We start from the raw sequence: 15,654 nt of genomic DNA on the forward strand, positions 1-15,654 counted from the left end.
AGAAATGAGCATTGAGATATTCAGAATTTTTTTTTTTTTAATCGTCTAGGTCAGTATGTCTAGAGTAGGGTACCTGGGGGAGAGAGTGAGGTATGTGAATCCACCTTGTCATTGGCATTAGGGGGCTTTGCAGAGAGAGGTAAGCTTCTTACTGGTCCCTTGAGAGAAGAGAGAGCTCAAAGTAGCTTTATTCTTTTTTTTTTTTTTTTTTTTTGAGACAGAGTCTTACTCTGTTGTCTGTGCTAGAGTGCTGTGGTGTCATCATAGCTCACAGCAACCTCAAACTCCTGGGCTCAAGCAATCCTTCTGCCTCAGCCACCGGAGTAGCTGGGACTACACGCATGCACCACCATGCCTGGCTAATTTTTTCTATATATATTTTTAGTTGTCCAGCTAATTTCTTTCTATATTTTTTTTAGTAGAGATGGGGTCTCGCTCTTGCTCAGGGTGGTCTTGAACTCCTGAGCTCAAACGATCCTCCCTCCCGCCTTGGCCTCCCAGAGTGCTAGGATTACAGGCGTGAGCCACCACGCCCGGCCTCAAAGTAGCTTTTTTAGAGGAAAGGAGAAAGGGTGGAACCTCTAGGTCAGCCTTGGGATTTCTAAGTAAGAGCCTGACAATGAAGTATGCTTTAGGAGTATATTGTACTTGTAAATGGAAAGCCTCTACCGAGGGATAGTGAAAAAGCACCCCCAGCCCTTTTCAGGAGAACTCCTTCTAAGCACTTAAAAAGAGGAAAAGCAAAGGAAAAAGAAAAGAAACCCATCCTTTGAAAGCAGCAAAAGGTTTATGCCTAGCAGTGATTTATGGGTGTACAGAGGAAAAACATTAAAAGAATAATTGCTAGCTGTTTATTTTGGGAAAGTCTGTGTAGTGAGAGTCAAGGCAGGGAGCTTTATTTTTCCTTTTACCTTGTTCTAACTTCCATTAGTGTTAATAGGATCATATATTCTAGACTTTACTTGGCTTGCTGCCCTGACATAAATGTGTGAATTCCTTGCTGTGGTAGTATGTATTCTTAACAACAACAGGAGGAAAAAGAAACAGAACGTTGTGAGCTAAATTATTCAATATATCTCATTGTGGATGGGATTTATTCTCTTGAGTCCATGGCTATTAAGATTATCTGTTTAGATGATCTGTATTTCTGATAGCTATTTCTAGATAGCTTTATAATTTGCCCAAGGGGTTTGTTCAGGGCATGGCTAAATATTTTTTTTATTTGGTGGAACAAGGTGAGTCTTAATCCTGGTTATCTGAGCTCCAGGCCCTTCCAGGTCCACTGTCATCCAAGAGCCAGCAGAGCTGATGTTCCCCTCCTTGTGGTACCCATCCTGGGGGGATTTATTTAGGCAGTCTTTTGATACACATTGACCTAACGTAGCCTCTTGGTGGAGGATTTAGTGCTTAGGGTTGCTGCTGCGGAATCCATTTTTTCAATTAAACAAATAGCAGTTAAGTTCCTGTTGTGCTTCGGGTATTGTTTCAGACTTGGCAATTTTCTGTGTTAAAAGGCGGAATCAGACTATTCAAGGAAGCCCCACAGAATTAGAATGCTAAAATGTCAGGTTTGAAGGGAGTTTAGAGATAATCTAATCCAGGGGGCAGCAAGCTTTTTCTGTCAAGGGCCAGAAAGTAAATATATTAGGCTTTGGGGGCCACATATGGTCTGTGATGCATATTATTCTTTATTTTTACAACCATTTAAAAATGTAAAAATCATTCTAACCTGGAGGTAGGAGCATAGACTAGATTTCGCCCATGAGCCATAGTTTGCCAACCCCTGAACTAATAGATTCTCCTCATTTTACCAAGGAGGAAACTGAAGGCCAGAGAGTGAAACAAACCCCTGCCCCCTATCCCCACCCTCTGGTCACAGAACTAGTTCCTGACACAGCTGGATTGGTGGCACTTAGTAAAGGATCCTGGAGGTCAGGCCCACACTTCAAACTGCCTAGTCATTTTGCATATGTATAGCTTTGGTCCTGAGGGAAGTATGAACCTTAGTTAATTGTTAAGTCCTGGGGTCCCTACCACATTCCAGGCACTGTGTTGTTGGTTTGAGGATGCAAAATTAAGTACAACAAAGTCCCAGCTCTCAATCAGCTTAGTTGTTGCTGCAAGCAGGGAAGATGGCAGTGTGGAAAGTGGCATAGAGAGACGAGTAGTGGCTACCATGGAAGACAGGAGGGCACTTCTCCCTCGGTGAGTGGGATGCCTCCAAGAGTGAATGAGTGAATGAATTCATTCATTGTACCTCCACCACTTATGCTCTGGAAGCCTCTGCCCAACATAAAGGAATGATACAGGGGTCTGGCTTCTCCCACGGTTGCTTGTTTCTTTCTTTGGCGACTGAAACCCGTGCACATCCCATATATGCCTGGGTAAGTAATGAGGTTAAAGGAACTAAAATGAAAGATTCAGACAGCTACTGGAGAAAGATGGTTTATTTGGCAGTTGCTTGTTTCACTAGTTTACCTGAGCAGTGCCATTGAGACACATATGAAATCATGTGAGATCAGTCATGGAGCCTTTTAATATTCTAGAGCCGGAAGGGTATAAGATACCCTTCTCATCTGTAGGCATTTGAGAAATCTCTTAAAATAGAGAAACACATGAATATTTGTTTGTAACACAAAATAATTGGGATCACTTAGGTACAACCTTTCATTTAACAGATAAAGAGCATGAGACCAAGAGATGTTACATTAACTTACTCTGGGTCACACAGCTAATTCATAGAATCTCAGGGTTTATTTTAGAAAAAAAAAAAAGATATCTAGTATAACCACCCAGATAATAAGAAGAATTAATAATCATAGTCAACATTTATCTAAAGTTACCATGCTATGTACAATAATATATATGATCTTCATTCTGACCGTAACCTGATATAATAGGTATAATTACTATCCCTATTTTATAGCTGAGGAAACTAAGCTTAAAGAGATTAAGTAAAATTTTTCCAAGGTCACCAAGCCAGTAAGCGGTAGATTCAGGGTTCAAATCCAGACTCAAGTGCTTAACCATGCTAAAAGTTACTCTAGCTTGATTAAGTGCTTGCACTTGCTTCTCCATTAGTTTGTGAGCTCCATGTGGGCAGGGGCCATGTCCCCTTCATCTGTGTTTCCCTACACTGGGTTTGGCATATATAATTTGCTCAATAAATGTTTGCAGAATACATGAATCAATGAGTCAGTCAAACCACACTTCTTTAAACAGCTGACAGTTCTGGCAACAAGTGAGTGGGGATTCAGTGGCTGAGGCAGCTCCATGTCCAGGTCTGCTGATGTCTAGTCCTTTAATGAGACAGATAGGCTAATATGCAGATTTAGGCCAGGAAAGCCTATTGCTCTGCAGCTGTCTTTACAGTGTCTCTGAACATTTTTGAGAATTAATGTGCACAGAAGAATTCTCTTTGAACATCAAAGCTTCCTTGAAGATGCGATAGCCTAGTTGCTTTCTCTGAAACTGAGTAAATTTGTGGAGGCAACTGGAAGATTCTCTCTGCATATGGTACCTTCTTCCTTTTCACAGCCATTTTAATTTAAAGTTGTGGTTTCAAACTTTATTTTGAGGCATCCTGGGGTTTGTGGGCTAGGGAATCAAGGAATTCTGTAGGAAAAATTGGGCATTGGTTTGGCTTTGACCTAAATGATGCCTAAAACAAATTATCTTTGCAGCATTAATTTTTCAGTTCTGACAAATAAGAACAGCCAACTCATTAAATGTATAGTAGTTTGCAATATTTTCTTCCTTTTCTTATATAAGTTGAATGTTTTTCTCACCTGACAATAGTAATACATAGGGTTGCTCCACTGGATTTTTTTAATGTCAAAGACATTTTAACAGATTTGTAGAGGTTGTTATTTTTAAAAAACCCTCTACCTAGATTACTGTTTTTTTATATATAAAAGATGTTTGCCATTTATTGTAAGCAGAGTTTTTCTATATGACATATTAAAGCCAAGGTCCTTGGAATTTAGCTCAGAAAGCTATATCCTTTGAACCTAGGCCCCTGGGTTTGTTTATATAAATTGATACACAGCATTAATAATTGCTGTATATCACTCAGGGGAGAAAAATCCAAATTAAATAAAGGAGGCTTTCGTTAGGTTGTGAAAAAACAGATTTAGGCTCTATTAGTAAGACTCTTTGGGGATTTTCAAGTAGGAAGAGAAATAATACGAGATACCCTTCTCATTTGTTGGCATTTGAGAAATCCCTTAAAATAGAGAAATACATGAATATTTATTTTCTAATATAAAATAATTCAAAGACTTGCCCATGTTTTTTGCCAAAGCTTTGTTCCTTTCAAGTCCCATCTAACCCTGTACAATTTTTTTTGATTGTATCAGGAATAAAACCTCATTTAGTGATTGCTTGCTGTTAATACCTATCTTTAAACATTTCTTAACTGTTAATGAATCTTTCTTTTAACTGTATCTGCATATACCCCTGGTCTACTGAAGTTTATATCTTCCTCACTCTCCTTCAACAATAGTAATAGTTGCCTCCAGTGAGAAGGGGCCAGGGGTGAGGGATGGCAAGAACAAATGGGAAGGATCTCTTCACTACATGGTATTATAGCTTGCTGTGTTACTAGGTAAATATCCAGCATCACCATGTTCTGGAGATAGGTGTGGTTATTTTTTTCTAACTTTTTATTTAAAAAAATCTCAAACACATTAGTACAAAGAACAACCAAAGACCCTTCACTTAGATTTACCAATATTTTGCCACATTTGGTTTATCTTTCTCTATAAATGCCTATTGACATTTTTCGGGGGGGCGGATCAGATATCATGATACTTTATCTCTAAATATGTCAGTATTTATCTCCTAAATATAAGGGGGCATTCTTCTACATAACTACAATACCATTATCATGCTTTAGAAATTTAACATTGATTTTGTAATATTGTCTAACATGTAGTGTGTGTTTAAATTTTGCTTTTGATCACCTAGCTTTTGCTGTATAACAAATCATGCCAAAACCTAGTGGCTTAAAAGAACCACCATTTATTAATGCTCATAATTCTTTGGGTCAATTGGGTGGTTCTTCTAATGTGGCTCAGGCTCAGCTAATTGGCTGGGCTCCCTCACACATCTGGAGTCAGCTGCTGGATTGACCAGGGGCTGGCTGGTCTAACTTGGCCTCAGTTTGGGTGGCTTGTCTTTGCTCCAGAGGATCTCTCATCTGCCAGGAGGCTAGCACAGGTTTGTTCCCATGGCTTTTGGGAAGATTCTAAGTGAGAGTGGCAGTGTGCAAAGTTTTAAGGCCTAAGCTTGGAACTGACACAGCATCACTTCTGTTGCCATCTTTTGGCCAAAGTCAGTCACAAGCTCCTCTTGTTGGGAGGAGCTGCAAAGTCATATTGCTCAGGGGCGTGGGTACAGGGGCATGAACAATTGCAGTCCTTTTTGCAAATAATCTGTCATACCCCTTATTGTCCAATAATCATAATGTTAATAATTATAGTTATTGGTTTGATTTGTTTTTAATCCAGGATCTAATGAAAGATTACACATTAAATTTAGCTGTCATGCATTTTTAGTCCTCTTTTTTCTCTTTAGTCTCATTAAATTTATAAGAATCTCCCCTCCTTTTATGTTTCATGATATTTTAAAAATTCCACGCCTGTTTGCTTAAGAATAACTCACAATCTGAATTTGTCTAATTATTTCTCCATGATTATATGCAGGTTAAACACTTTTGGAAAGAATTCTAAATAGTTGAGGTTGTGTATTTCCCATTCCATCACAAGAAGAGGCACATAATGTTAGTTTGTCCAGATCATTGGTGATGCTAAGTATGATCATTTGGCCAAAGTAAGGTCTGCCAGATTTTGCAATCATAAAGATGCCATTTCTTGGAGGCATCTTTATGTTTTATGCCTAGACATTTAGTGTTAATATTCTTCCGATTATATCAACATATATTTAGATACCAAGTATCTAGTCTAATTTAGTATCATGGGGAATCTAAAAGAATGGTAAGGAATGTTGCCTCTCTGAAGGAATACATAGTTTTCTTGAGTTATTCTTTTAAAAACCAAACACATAATAGAGTGATAGTGATTCTAAGTTAATGACTGGTTTATAAAAACTTTTTATTGAAGTATAATGTACATACAGAAAAGTACATGTATTAATATTTTAAGTGTATAGCTTCATGAAGTTTTCAAACTGAATACGTCACTGCAACCAGTATCCAGATTAGGAAACAGAATATAACCAACAGCTCAGTAAGATGACTGATTTTTGTCCAGGCATGGTGCCTTAAGCCTGTTATCCTAGTGCTCTGGGAGGCCAAGGTGGGAGAATCACTTGAGCTCAGGACTTGAGACCAGCCTGAGCAAGAGCCAGTCCCTGTCTCTACTAAAAATAGAAAAATTAGCCGGGCATGGCGGTGCACGCCTGTACTGCCAGCTATTCTGGAGGCTGAGGCAGGAGGATCACTTGAGCCCAGGAGTTGGAGGTTGCAGTGTGCTATGATGTGATAACACCACTGCACTCTACCCCAGGAAACAGAGCGAGACCCTGTCTCCAAAAAAAAAAAAAAAAAAAAATGACTGATTTTTAACTGTATACATCCAAATGATGCTTGTCCTTTTCAATACCAATTTATGAATGGCTCAAAAAAATCAGTATCATTTTAAGTTCAAAATGGTGTTATCCAACTTGATCACTCTTTGTAGTGTATTCATCAAGCTTGATTCGGGGTAACTTTTCACAATGTCCATACATCAAAATCTCTTTTCTTTCATTTCTGTCTCAGAGCAGAATGTCACCTCTCTTTTCCCAAGGGTAGGTAGCCTTCCGCTTTGTGCATTCTGTCCCCTCTTGACTTGCTGGGGTCTGGTTCTCCCATTTTTTTCTTGTATCTTCTCCATCTATCTTCTCTCTTCAGCTTATCCCTTTCTTCTGGCTCTTGCTTCTTTTTTTGTACACTTATTAACAGTCTTTCTGCATCTCCTCATCAGGCTACTTACCATTCTTTCCCTCTCCCTCCTTTTATTGCCAAACCTCTTAAAAGACAGCCTCTTCTTCCTCTTTAACCCATTCATCCAATTGCCCTTTGCAACTTGGTTTCTTTCCCCATGATTCTAGTGAAATTCATTGGCAAACTCCTACTTACTAAATTGGCCATTTTTTTAGCCTTTGCTCTTTTAGATTTCTGCTTCCTGTGGAAGTCTTACTCTTCTTTTCTTTGAGATGATCTCTTCCCTCAGCTTCCATATATTGTGTGCTCTTGCTTCCTTGCCTCCTGCTCAGAGCACTCCTTTAATAGTTTTGACTTCCCCCCAGAAGAGCAACAATAACCCTGGGTTCTTTTGGCCTAGATGAGAATGGCATTTCTTGTGACCTTTTACGTGAACTATGGATCATTATGTTGACAATTTACCTGCAGTTTGAAGATTGTAGTGTTAATAGAACACTCTCAAATTGTTTTAAATTCTCTGTAATCCTAGTTTCTTGATGCTGTGCCTGGTCGGAACTCAATAAATATTGGAAACATTGATTAATTTATTCAATTATTTATTTATGTATTCAATAAACATATAATAAACATATTTACTACATGTCTAGCTAGTGAATTGTTTGTTAAATTCAACAGTAGGTTACTTTTTTCCAAATTAAATATGGATTTTTTTGTCTTCTTATTTCAAACTTCTTTATTTCAAACTTTTTCTAATTTGGGCAATTACTAGTTATATGACTCTTGGATAAGTTACTTGCCTTCTAGAAATCAGTTTCCTAATTTTTGAAACAAGGATGATTATAGTGGCTACTTTCTGGGTTACTGTAAGGATTAGATTAAAAAAATGGACATAGCACATGCCTAGCATATTGTTGTAGATATACAGTAATGGTCATGAGCTATAATTATTATTATTCTTAATAGAATGTGTCGGACACTGAGCTTTGGTCCTCACATCAAACATCCTGAATTAGGCATTATTTTTCCCATATTTCAAAGAGATAGACTCAGAAGGTTTAAATGATTTGCAAGAGGACAGAAAGCTAATAAATTGCAGATATGGGGTATCAAATTCCATAGTTTGTGCATTTTACCTACACCAGAAAGCCTTTTGGCATCTTGTATGACACTTGAAAGTGAATTAAGTGTCACTTTAGAGTGACCGAAATTAGCTAATACTGTTCTCATTTGCCTTCTGAAAGGTAGGACATACCAAGGAAGTTCTGCCCTGCTGGGGAAACTCCAGTGCTGAAGGTCAGGTTAATAAAGATTTTATCTTCAAACCATAGAATCCTAGAGTTTAGAAGGATTTTAGGTAGGATTTTGCCTACCCAATTATTGAATTATTTCTCTAACCATCTAGCCAAGGGGTCATCTGATTTGTTCTTTCGTGCTGCCAATGACAGGGAAGTGATCATTCCCTGTTCCTGAGGCAGCTCATTCCACTTTCCACAGTTCTGACCCTGAGACCTTCCTTACATCAAACTGAACTCCTTTCCTATGTCTGCCTTCTGCACATTGGTCCCAATTTGGCAGTCATGGTGACATGAAGTGGAGCCCTTGTTTCCTAAGGCAGCCTTTCAGATTCTTACAGTCTACTCTCTGTCTTAACCCCAAACACCACCACTTCACCAGAATAAGCAGCTTCAAGCCTTTTATTCATAACTTCTCAGACTCAGTCTGCTTTCTTTTTTCTTCTTGGTGTGATATATAAGAGAAAGCGTGGCTATCTCATGAGCATTTTGCTTTTCCTCCAGTCTTTCTCTTACTACATGGTACCACCATCTACCCAGTTGTTCAAACTAGAAACCTAGGAGTTTGTTCCTTCACCATTCACAGACAGTTCATCAACAAGTCTTTTCAGTCTTATCCCCAAATATAAAATCTTCTCCCCTACCATCACCATGGTCCAAGCCACCATCATCTCTCCTCTGATTCCTAAACTCGTGCACCCTCCCTACACTGCCTCCTCCACGTAGTAACCAGAATTATTTCTTTAAAGCACAAATCAGAGCATGGTATTTCCCTGATTAAAACTCTTCTTTCCTCTCCCATCACCCTTAGAACAAAATCTATACCCTTTGTCATGGTCAACACGGCCCTGCCTCATCTCACCATTCTGTCTTCCTTTTTGCTTACTCTGCCTTGGTCCCTGGTCTCTTTTATTCTCCGTGGAAATGCCGAGCCTTTTCCTGCAGCTGGCCCTTGCACTTCCTATTCCTATTGCCTGCACTATTTTTCTCCTAGCCTTGCAAATGGCTGGCTTCTTCTCATCTTTCAGGTCTCAGCTCAAATCCCACTTCTTCAGAGAGCACAGTCCCAATCACTCACCGAAGGCCCCAGTCTCATCATCCCATAGCTGTCTTTCAGATCTGCATTGTCATCTCTCCTGATGAGACATAAGTTCTTTGGTGACTGGACTGACCTCATCATATGGACAATTGTATCCTCTGTAAGTAATTCAGTAGCTGGCTCATAGAAGGTGTTCAATAACTATCTGAGGAATAAATGAGTGGTGTCATAACTGACTGAATGAAAGGGTGTTGGAGTCACATTAAAAACAGATTTGAACCTGAGATTTGCCACTTCCTGTGTGACTTTGGAAAAATTACGTTATCTCTCTGGGCTTCAGTTGCCTCATTTGTATAGTAGCAATCCTATGTACCTCCTAGAATGTTGTGAAGGCTAATTAAGATACTGGCTGTGAATGTACCTGCCACAGTACCTTATACATATTAGGCGCTCAGTCCACCTCAAAGCCTGCTGTTCAATTCTGAACATGTGTAGAAGAGTTCTATCAACCCCGATTAATGGAATTGTTTGTGTGGTGTGCCTGTGTGTGCATGATCCGTAAGATGCCTGTGACTCCCCTCAGGTAACACTTGCCTGCCTGGGAAGACAGTCCCGATGCAGGGTGTCAGCTGCTGCTCTGAGCGATGCTGAGTCTGACAGCCCAGAGGTGCCGAGATCAGAGCCTTCACTTGGGTGCTGAACACAGACCCTAAGATCTACATGATCAAACCTCACATGGTGTGGCCCATTTCTTATTAAGATGGATTGGGATGCTGTGTCTAGACAGTCATCTCCCTTGGGAAATCACAGTTGCTCTGAGAGGAGGCATGTGGTGTCCTGTTAAGAATACAAAATGGGCCTGTGAGCTGTTGGGGAGGAGGGTGCTGCCATGAGGTTGTGTGGGCCTGTGGAGCAGAGCCTACAGAAAGGAGCTGTCTGCTTCTGTACTCGTGGGAGCCTCTGATCATGGCGATCGCCTTCTCCACACATGTTGGGTCAACAGAGCCCGTGGTGCATTGGAAGGTGGAAGCATAGTTACCAGCCTTCCCAGAGCCACTGGGATTCTGTGCTCCACTGAGGGGTGTTGGGAGGAATTGAAAGGCAAGCCTGGGACATGGGTTACCTGCTGGAGAGGAGAGCAGAAATCCCCATGCCATTTGCTTTTTTTGACATGATAGCCTAGGTGGCTCCCTCTACAGGCTGTTAGGGTGAGTGTTTTAAGGTGAGGGCTCTAGAATTATTAATAGGTAGACCTGCATTCAAATCCTGGTGATGCAGTGACTTTGGCCAAGTTACTTAATGTCTAAACCTTAGTTGCTCATTATAAAATGGAGATAATAACGACCCCTATTTTATCTATTTGTTGTGAGGATTAAATGATATAGTGCATGCAGATATCTTATCTGAGTGGCAGGCACATAGCTAGTGTTCAGTAAATGATCATTCTTTTTATTAGGCAGAACAGGTCAGGATTTTGAGTTTGGTATTTCTAATGAGCCTGACTTGTACTGAACTTTGAGTCTTGGTTCCCCACTTGCCAGCTGTGTGCCTTAGACAAGTTATCAAACCTCTCTGAGTCAATGTTTTTATGTTATGTGCAGTTTACAATTCCCTTCCTAGTGAAGGTGAAATGAGATCACAGTGCCTGATATATAGTAAGCACTCAAAATACTTATTTTCTCCCCCTTTGCGTCTTGAGTATCTGAAATACGGTCCCTTTAAGCTTGTTAAGATTCCTCACTAGCCTTGTATGCAGCTGTGGGCAGACAGCTTTGGCAGAAGGAAAGAGACTTTTTTTTTTTTTTAATGACTGTTTCATAATCTGTTGGCTCAGATCTGCTGCTGCCACACCCTGTGCTTCTCAGGGTCCCTGGGTCCTGTTGCAGTTAGCATGTGCCCTGCCTCTAACCTAAATGACCCTGGAAAGTGGCTGCTATGGAAGGTGTTATTGAATGCAAAATGGATTTTCTTTCCTGCTCTTTGGGGCGAAGCTGGCTCAGAGATTCTTAGCTGCAGGGGGAGGGGCAGGCAGGCCTGGACTGCAGTTGGACTTAGCGGCCAGGGGTTTTCTGGTTTTCATTAAAATTCTCTGGCTGTCTTTCGGGATTGCTCCATTGGATATGACTGTGCACTGGAGCTGGTTGTGCTGTTCTTTCAGCTACACACACCCATCAAATCAGAGTGCCCCTGAGGACGAGAGAAAATTGAAGGTAGGGAATAGCCTGGCTGAGGGGTCTTGCGCAGCAGTATTTGTGATACGGGACCCCAATCTATAGGTGCAGAGCTTGAGTTTTGTGGTCTTAAATACAGATGGGGAGGCAGACATAGCTGAGCTGGGAATGGGTAGCAGAGAGAATCCTGTTACACCTTGCTTTTGAGGACAGACTTGCTCTTGAGGACAGATGGAGGTTTCCTGGCAGCTGTCAGGGGGTCCCCAAGTGTTACATTAATGAAATCAGCCTGATCTGATCATTCTTAAGAGGTGCTGATACTCTCATATGCCCCAGGGGCTTGGGGTTAGGGTTGGGTGGCAGTTCTCTGAGGGTGACAGGCTGAATTAGAGTAAAGAGGATTTAGTTTTAAATGTTAATTTCTGGTAGCTGAAGGAATCTCCCTTGAGAGTGAAACTTGATTCCAAAAACCTAGGTTCAAATCATGACTCTGCTATTAAATTGCTTCATGACCTTGGGCAAATTACTTTCCTGGGTCTCAGCTTCACAGTGCGGTTGTGAGGATTAAATGAGATAAATTATGTAAAGCCCTTGGCATATCATATGTTCTCAACAAATAGTAGATGTTATTATAAAATGGGCTAGATTTGACCTGTCACTGCAGCTCGCCAAGATACATCCCGATTCTGTCATCTAACACATTTGTTCTGCATCCCTCCCAGCTTTGTATCATTTAAGAATTGGAGGCAAACATGTTCCCTAGGACAAGCTGAAACGCCTCTCATGGAAAAAATACATCAAAACCATATTATTATGTTTCTCAGTGAGAGGCTTAAGATGTCAGGTATTTCATCTCTGGGTGACTTAGAAAAGAAGGATTTCTCATATCATTCTTGATGGGTAGATTGTGAGAAAGCCATTTTAATTGATGTTGGATATAAACATCCCCTGATGATACTCCTGAGAGCATCATGAAGCCCCCATTTGCCTTCAGAGTAAACTCCTTTTCCTGTCTTTTCTTCTTTTACTCTGCTCTCCAAACCCTGTGTCCTAGCCACCATGGACTGCTTACATAAAAATAATTAACATGAAACATATGATACATATCAAAGAGTGTTTTATTTATTTATTTTTAAAGAGTGTTTTAAATATATATTTGTAGTTTAAAGAAAAAGATTAAAATGAAAATTGTGTATTCACCATCCAATTTCTCAAATGGAATATTATGGGTACCCTAGAAGCTGCTAAGTACCCTCTGCCCCCAAATCACACCCTTCCCTCCTCACCAGACATAATGATTATCCTGACTTTTGTGTTGATCATTCCCTTACTAACCTTTGTGGTTTAACTACCCGTGTGGGTGTTACTAAGACATATTGTTTGCTTTTTTTTAAAAAAAAAAACAAAGAATTAAGTGCAAATCTAGCAAGATTTGTAAGAAAAGGGCAACACTGCCATTATTAGGGGCATACACTCTGGGTCATAGTCTAGCTTAAGCTTCCCAGGGGGTTACCAAAGGCCCTGGTGGGGAAGTCAGTGGCAAGGTTGTGAATGAATCCTAGGAAATACAAGACTCATCACTACTGGGGCATCTGACGGGGTTATAGTGTGGGCAGGCACTGGACGTCTGGTAGGAACATGGTCACAGAGAGTGGACTGTGCTGTCTTTTCTATGTCTAGTCTCTCTTTGGCCTACCTCCAGCTCTCATGGAGTAGGTCATAGCAAAACTCTTCTGTGAGATGAAGCAAAGGCCATCAGCTAATCTAGACAGATAGCGTGGAGGAGATAAGCAAGCACTTTATCAGCACAGGTTAAGACAAATGGAGTCAGGAAAGAATGTAGGCCAAGTTTACCTACGCAGTTTTTGCCAGGTTAAAAAGAGAGTATGCAGTACCACCTATGGAATATCCTTACCTAAAAGTTGACCCCTAAAATCTAATCAAACCTTTAGAGCTAACTTTGGTTTATTGGAAAGATGGGGAAAAGGATGACAAGTTGAATTACATTCTAAGGAAGCAAACAGATAAATTTAGAATGTAGAACATTCTGTTGGACAACTGACTTGGCTTCTGCAACAAGTCAATGGCATGAAAAAAATAATAAAATCACTTAAGAATTATAACTAAATATAATGTGTGAACCTTGTTTTGATTTGAATAGTCTATGTTAATTTGCTAGGGCTGCCATAACAAAATACCACACATTGATGGCTTAAACAACAGAAATTAATAGTCGCTCAGTCCTGGAGGCTAAAGTTCAAGATGAAGGTGCTGGCAGGGTTGCTGTCCCCTGAGGCCTCTTTCCTTGGCTTGCAGATGGCTGCCCTCCTGCTGCCTGTTCCCATGTTTCACTCTGTGCATGCACACTCCTAGCGTTCTGCTGTGTGTCTTAATCTCTTCTTGTAAGGACACCAATCAGATTAGATTAGGGCCCACTCCAACAGCCTCGTTTTAACTTAATTACCTCTTTAGTGGCTCTATCTCCAAATATATGTGCAGTCACATTCTGAGGTACTAGGGATTAGGGCTTCAATATATGAACTTTGTGGGGGAACACAATTTAGCCCATAACAATCTAGTTGTAAAAAGACAGTTTTGAGATATTGGGGAAATTTTATTATGGACTGGATATTAGATGATATCAAGGAATTACTGTTAATTTTGGTGGCGTTATAATAGTATTGCAATGTAGGAAAAAGTGTAATATAGAGATGGGTTCTAAAGTACACAGGGATGAAATTATATGAGTAGAATTTGTTTTAAAATGTGTAAACAAAGAAACGATAGGGGGGAAAAGGGGGATAGATCAAGTTAACACGCCAAAATCTTGATAATTGTTAATCTGGGCAGTAGGTGTAGGGAGTCTACTTTCATGTATGTTTAAAAATTTTATAATCATATATTTAAAATATTTGAAACACAACACAAAAGAGGGTTTAATGGCAATGGGATTGTTGGTGATGACTGCCTTCAACATGTCTGTCCCTTAAGTTGTACTTCTTCAGCCTGGTTGGCTTCTATGTGTGGTAATCACGTTGAGGTCCTCTGTCACCTATCTCTGTGCTAGATCCTCTGTTTCTTGCATACTTGATAAAGGACATCCTCCAGGAGCTTCTTAAAAAAAGGTGCATGGGGCCGGGCGCGGTGGCTCACGCCTGTAATCCTAGCACTCTGGGAGGCCAAGGCGGGTGGATCGCTCAAGGTCAGGAGTTCAAGACCAGCCTGAGCAAGAGCGAGACCCCGTCTCTACTAAAAATAGAAAGAAATTATATGGCCAACTAAAAATCTATATAGAAAAAATTAGCTGGGCATAGTGGCACATGCCTGTAGTCCCAGCTACTCGGGAGGCTGAGGCAGTAGGATCGCTTAAGCCGAGGAGTCTGAGGTTGCTGTGAGCTAGGCTGACGCCACGGCACTCATTCTAGCCTGGGCAACAAAGCGAGACTCTGTCTCAAAAAAAAAAGAAAAAAAATTAAAATTAAAAAAAGGTGCATGGAATGTGAATTTCCATGTATTTCTTGTATACTTGAAAATACCTTTGTTCTATCTCATGCTTGATCATTAGTTTATCTGGGTATTACATTCTAAGTTGGAAATCATTTTCCTTCTGCTTTTAAAGGTATTACTTCATTGTTTTCTTGTTTTTATTGTTGCGGTAGAAAAGTTGAAAGGATTCCAATTTCTGATTCTTTGTACATAACCTAACCTATTTGTTTTTCATCTCTGACAGCTTGTAGAATCTTCTCTTTGTCTGCAGTTTTCTGAAATTTCACAGAAATTTCATACTGGGCTTGGTGTGCTGGGCCCTTTTAACTTGACAACCTGCATCCTTCAGTTCTTTGAATTTTTATTAAATCATAGTGTTATGATTTTTCTTTCTTTTTCCTATTTTCTCTTTCTTGGGAATTTCTCTTATTCAGATATAGGACCCCCTGTACTGGCCCTTTAGAACATTTGTAACTTCTCTCTGCTGTTTTCCATATCTTTGTTTTTTTGGTTTTACTCTTTAGAAGATTTCTTCAACTTTATCTTTCAGTTCTTTTATTGATTTTTTAAAAAATTTCTGCTATTACATTGTCAGTGTCTAGGATCTCTTTTTGTTTTGTTTCCTTTTCATAATATCCTATTTTTGTTTCGTGGATGCAGTTTTATTTCATTTTTATGAGGATATTAATGGTATTTCCACCCCTACAAAATATCTGTTTT

At 40.0% G+C, this 15,654-nt stretch overlaps 1 protein-coding gene across 5 annotated transcripts in view; it reads left to right on the forward strand.

The window, feature by feature from the left end:
• RAB30 (RAB30, member RAS oncogene family) overlaps positions 1-15,654 on the forward strand; it is a 127,855-nt gene that overhangs the window by 74,630 nt on the left and 37,571 nt on the right. Inside the window, exon 1 of one of the 5 annotated variants that reach the window (XM_045557246.1) lies at positions 9,412-9,437. The exons of the other annotated variants lie outside the window; for them this stretch is intronic. The gene's annotated coding sequence lies outside the window, so the exon portion shown is untranslated. Of the gene's footprint in view, positions 1-9,411; positions 9,438-15,654 lie in introns of those variants that run through there. 5 annotated transcript variants of the gene reach the window in all.

This window comes from Lemur catta, chromosome 7, assembly GCF_020740605.2.
Source record: "Lemur catta isolate mLemCat1 chromosome 7, mLemCat1.pri, whole genome shotgun sequence".
NCBI lineage: Eukaryota > Metazoa > Chordata > Mammalia > Primates > Lemuridae > Lemur > Lemur catta.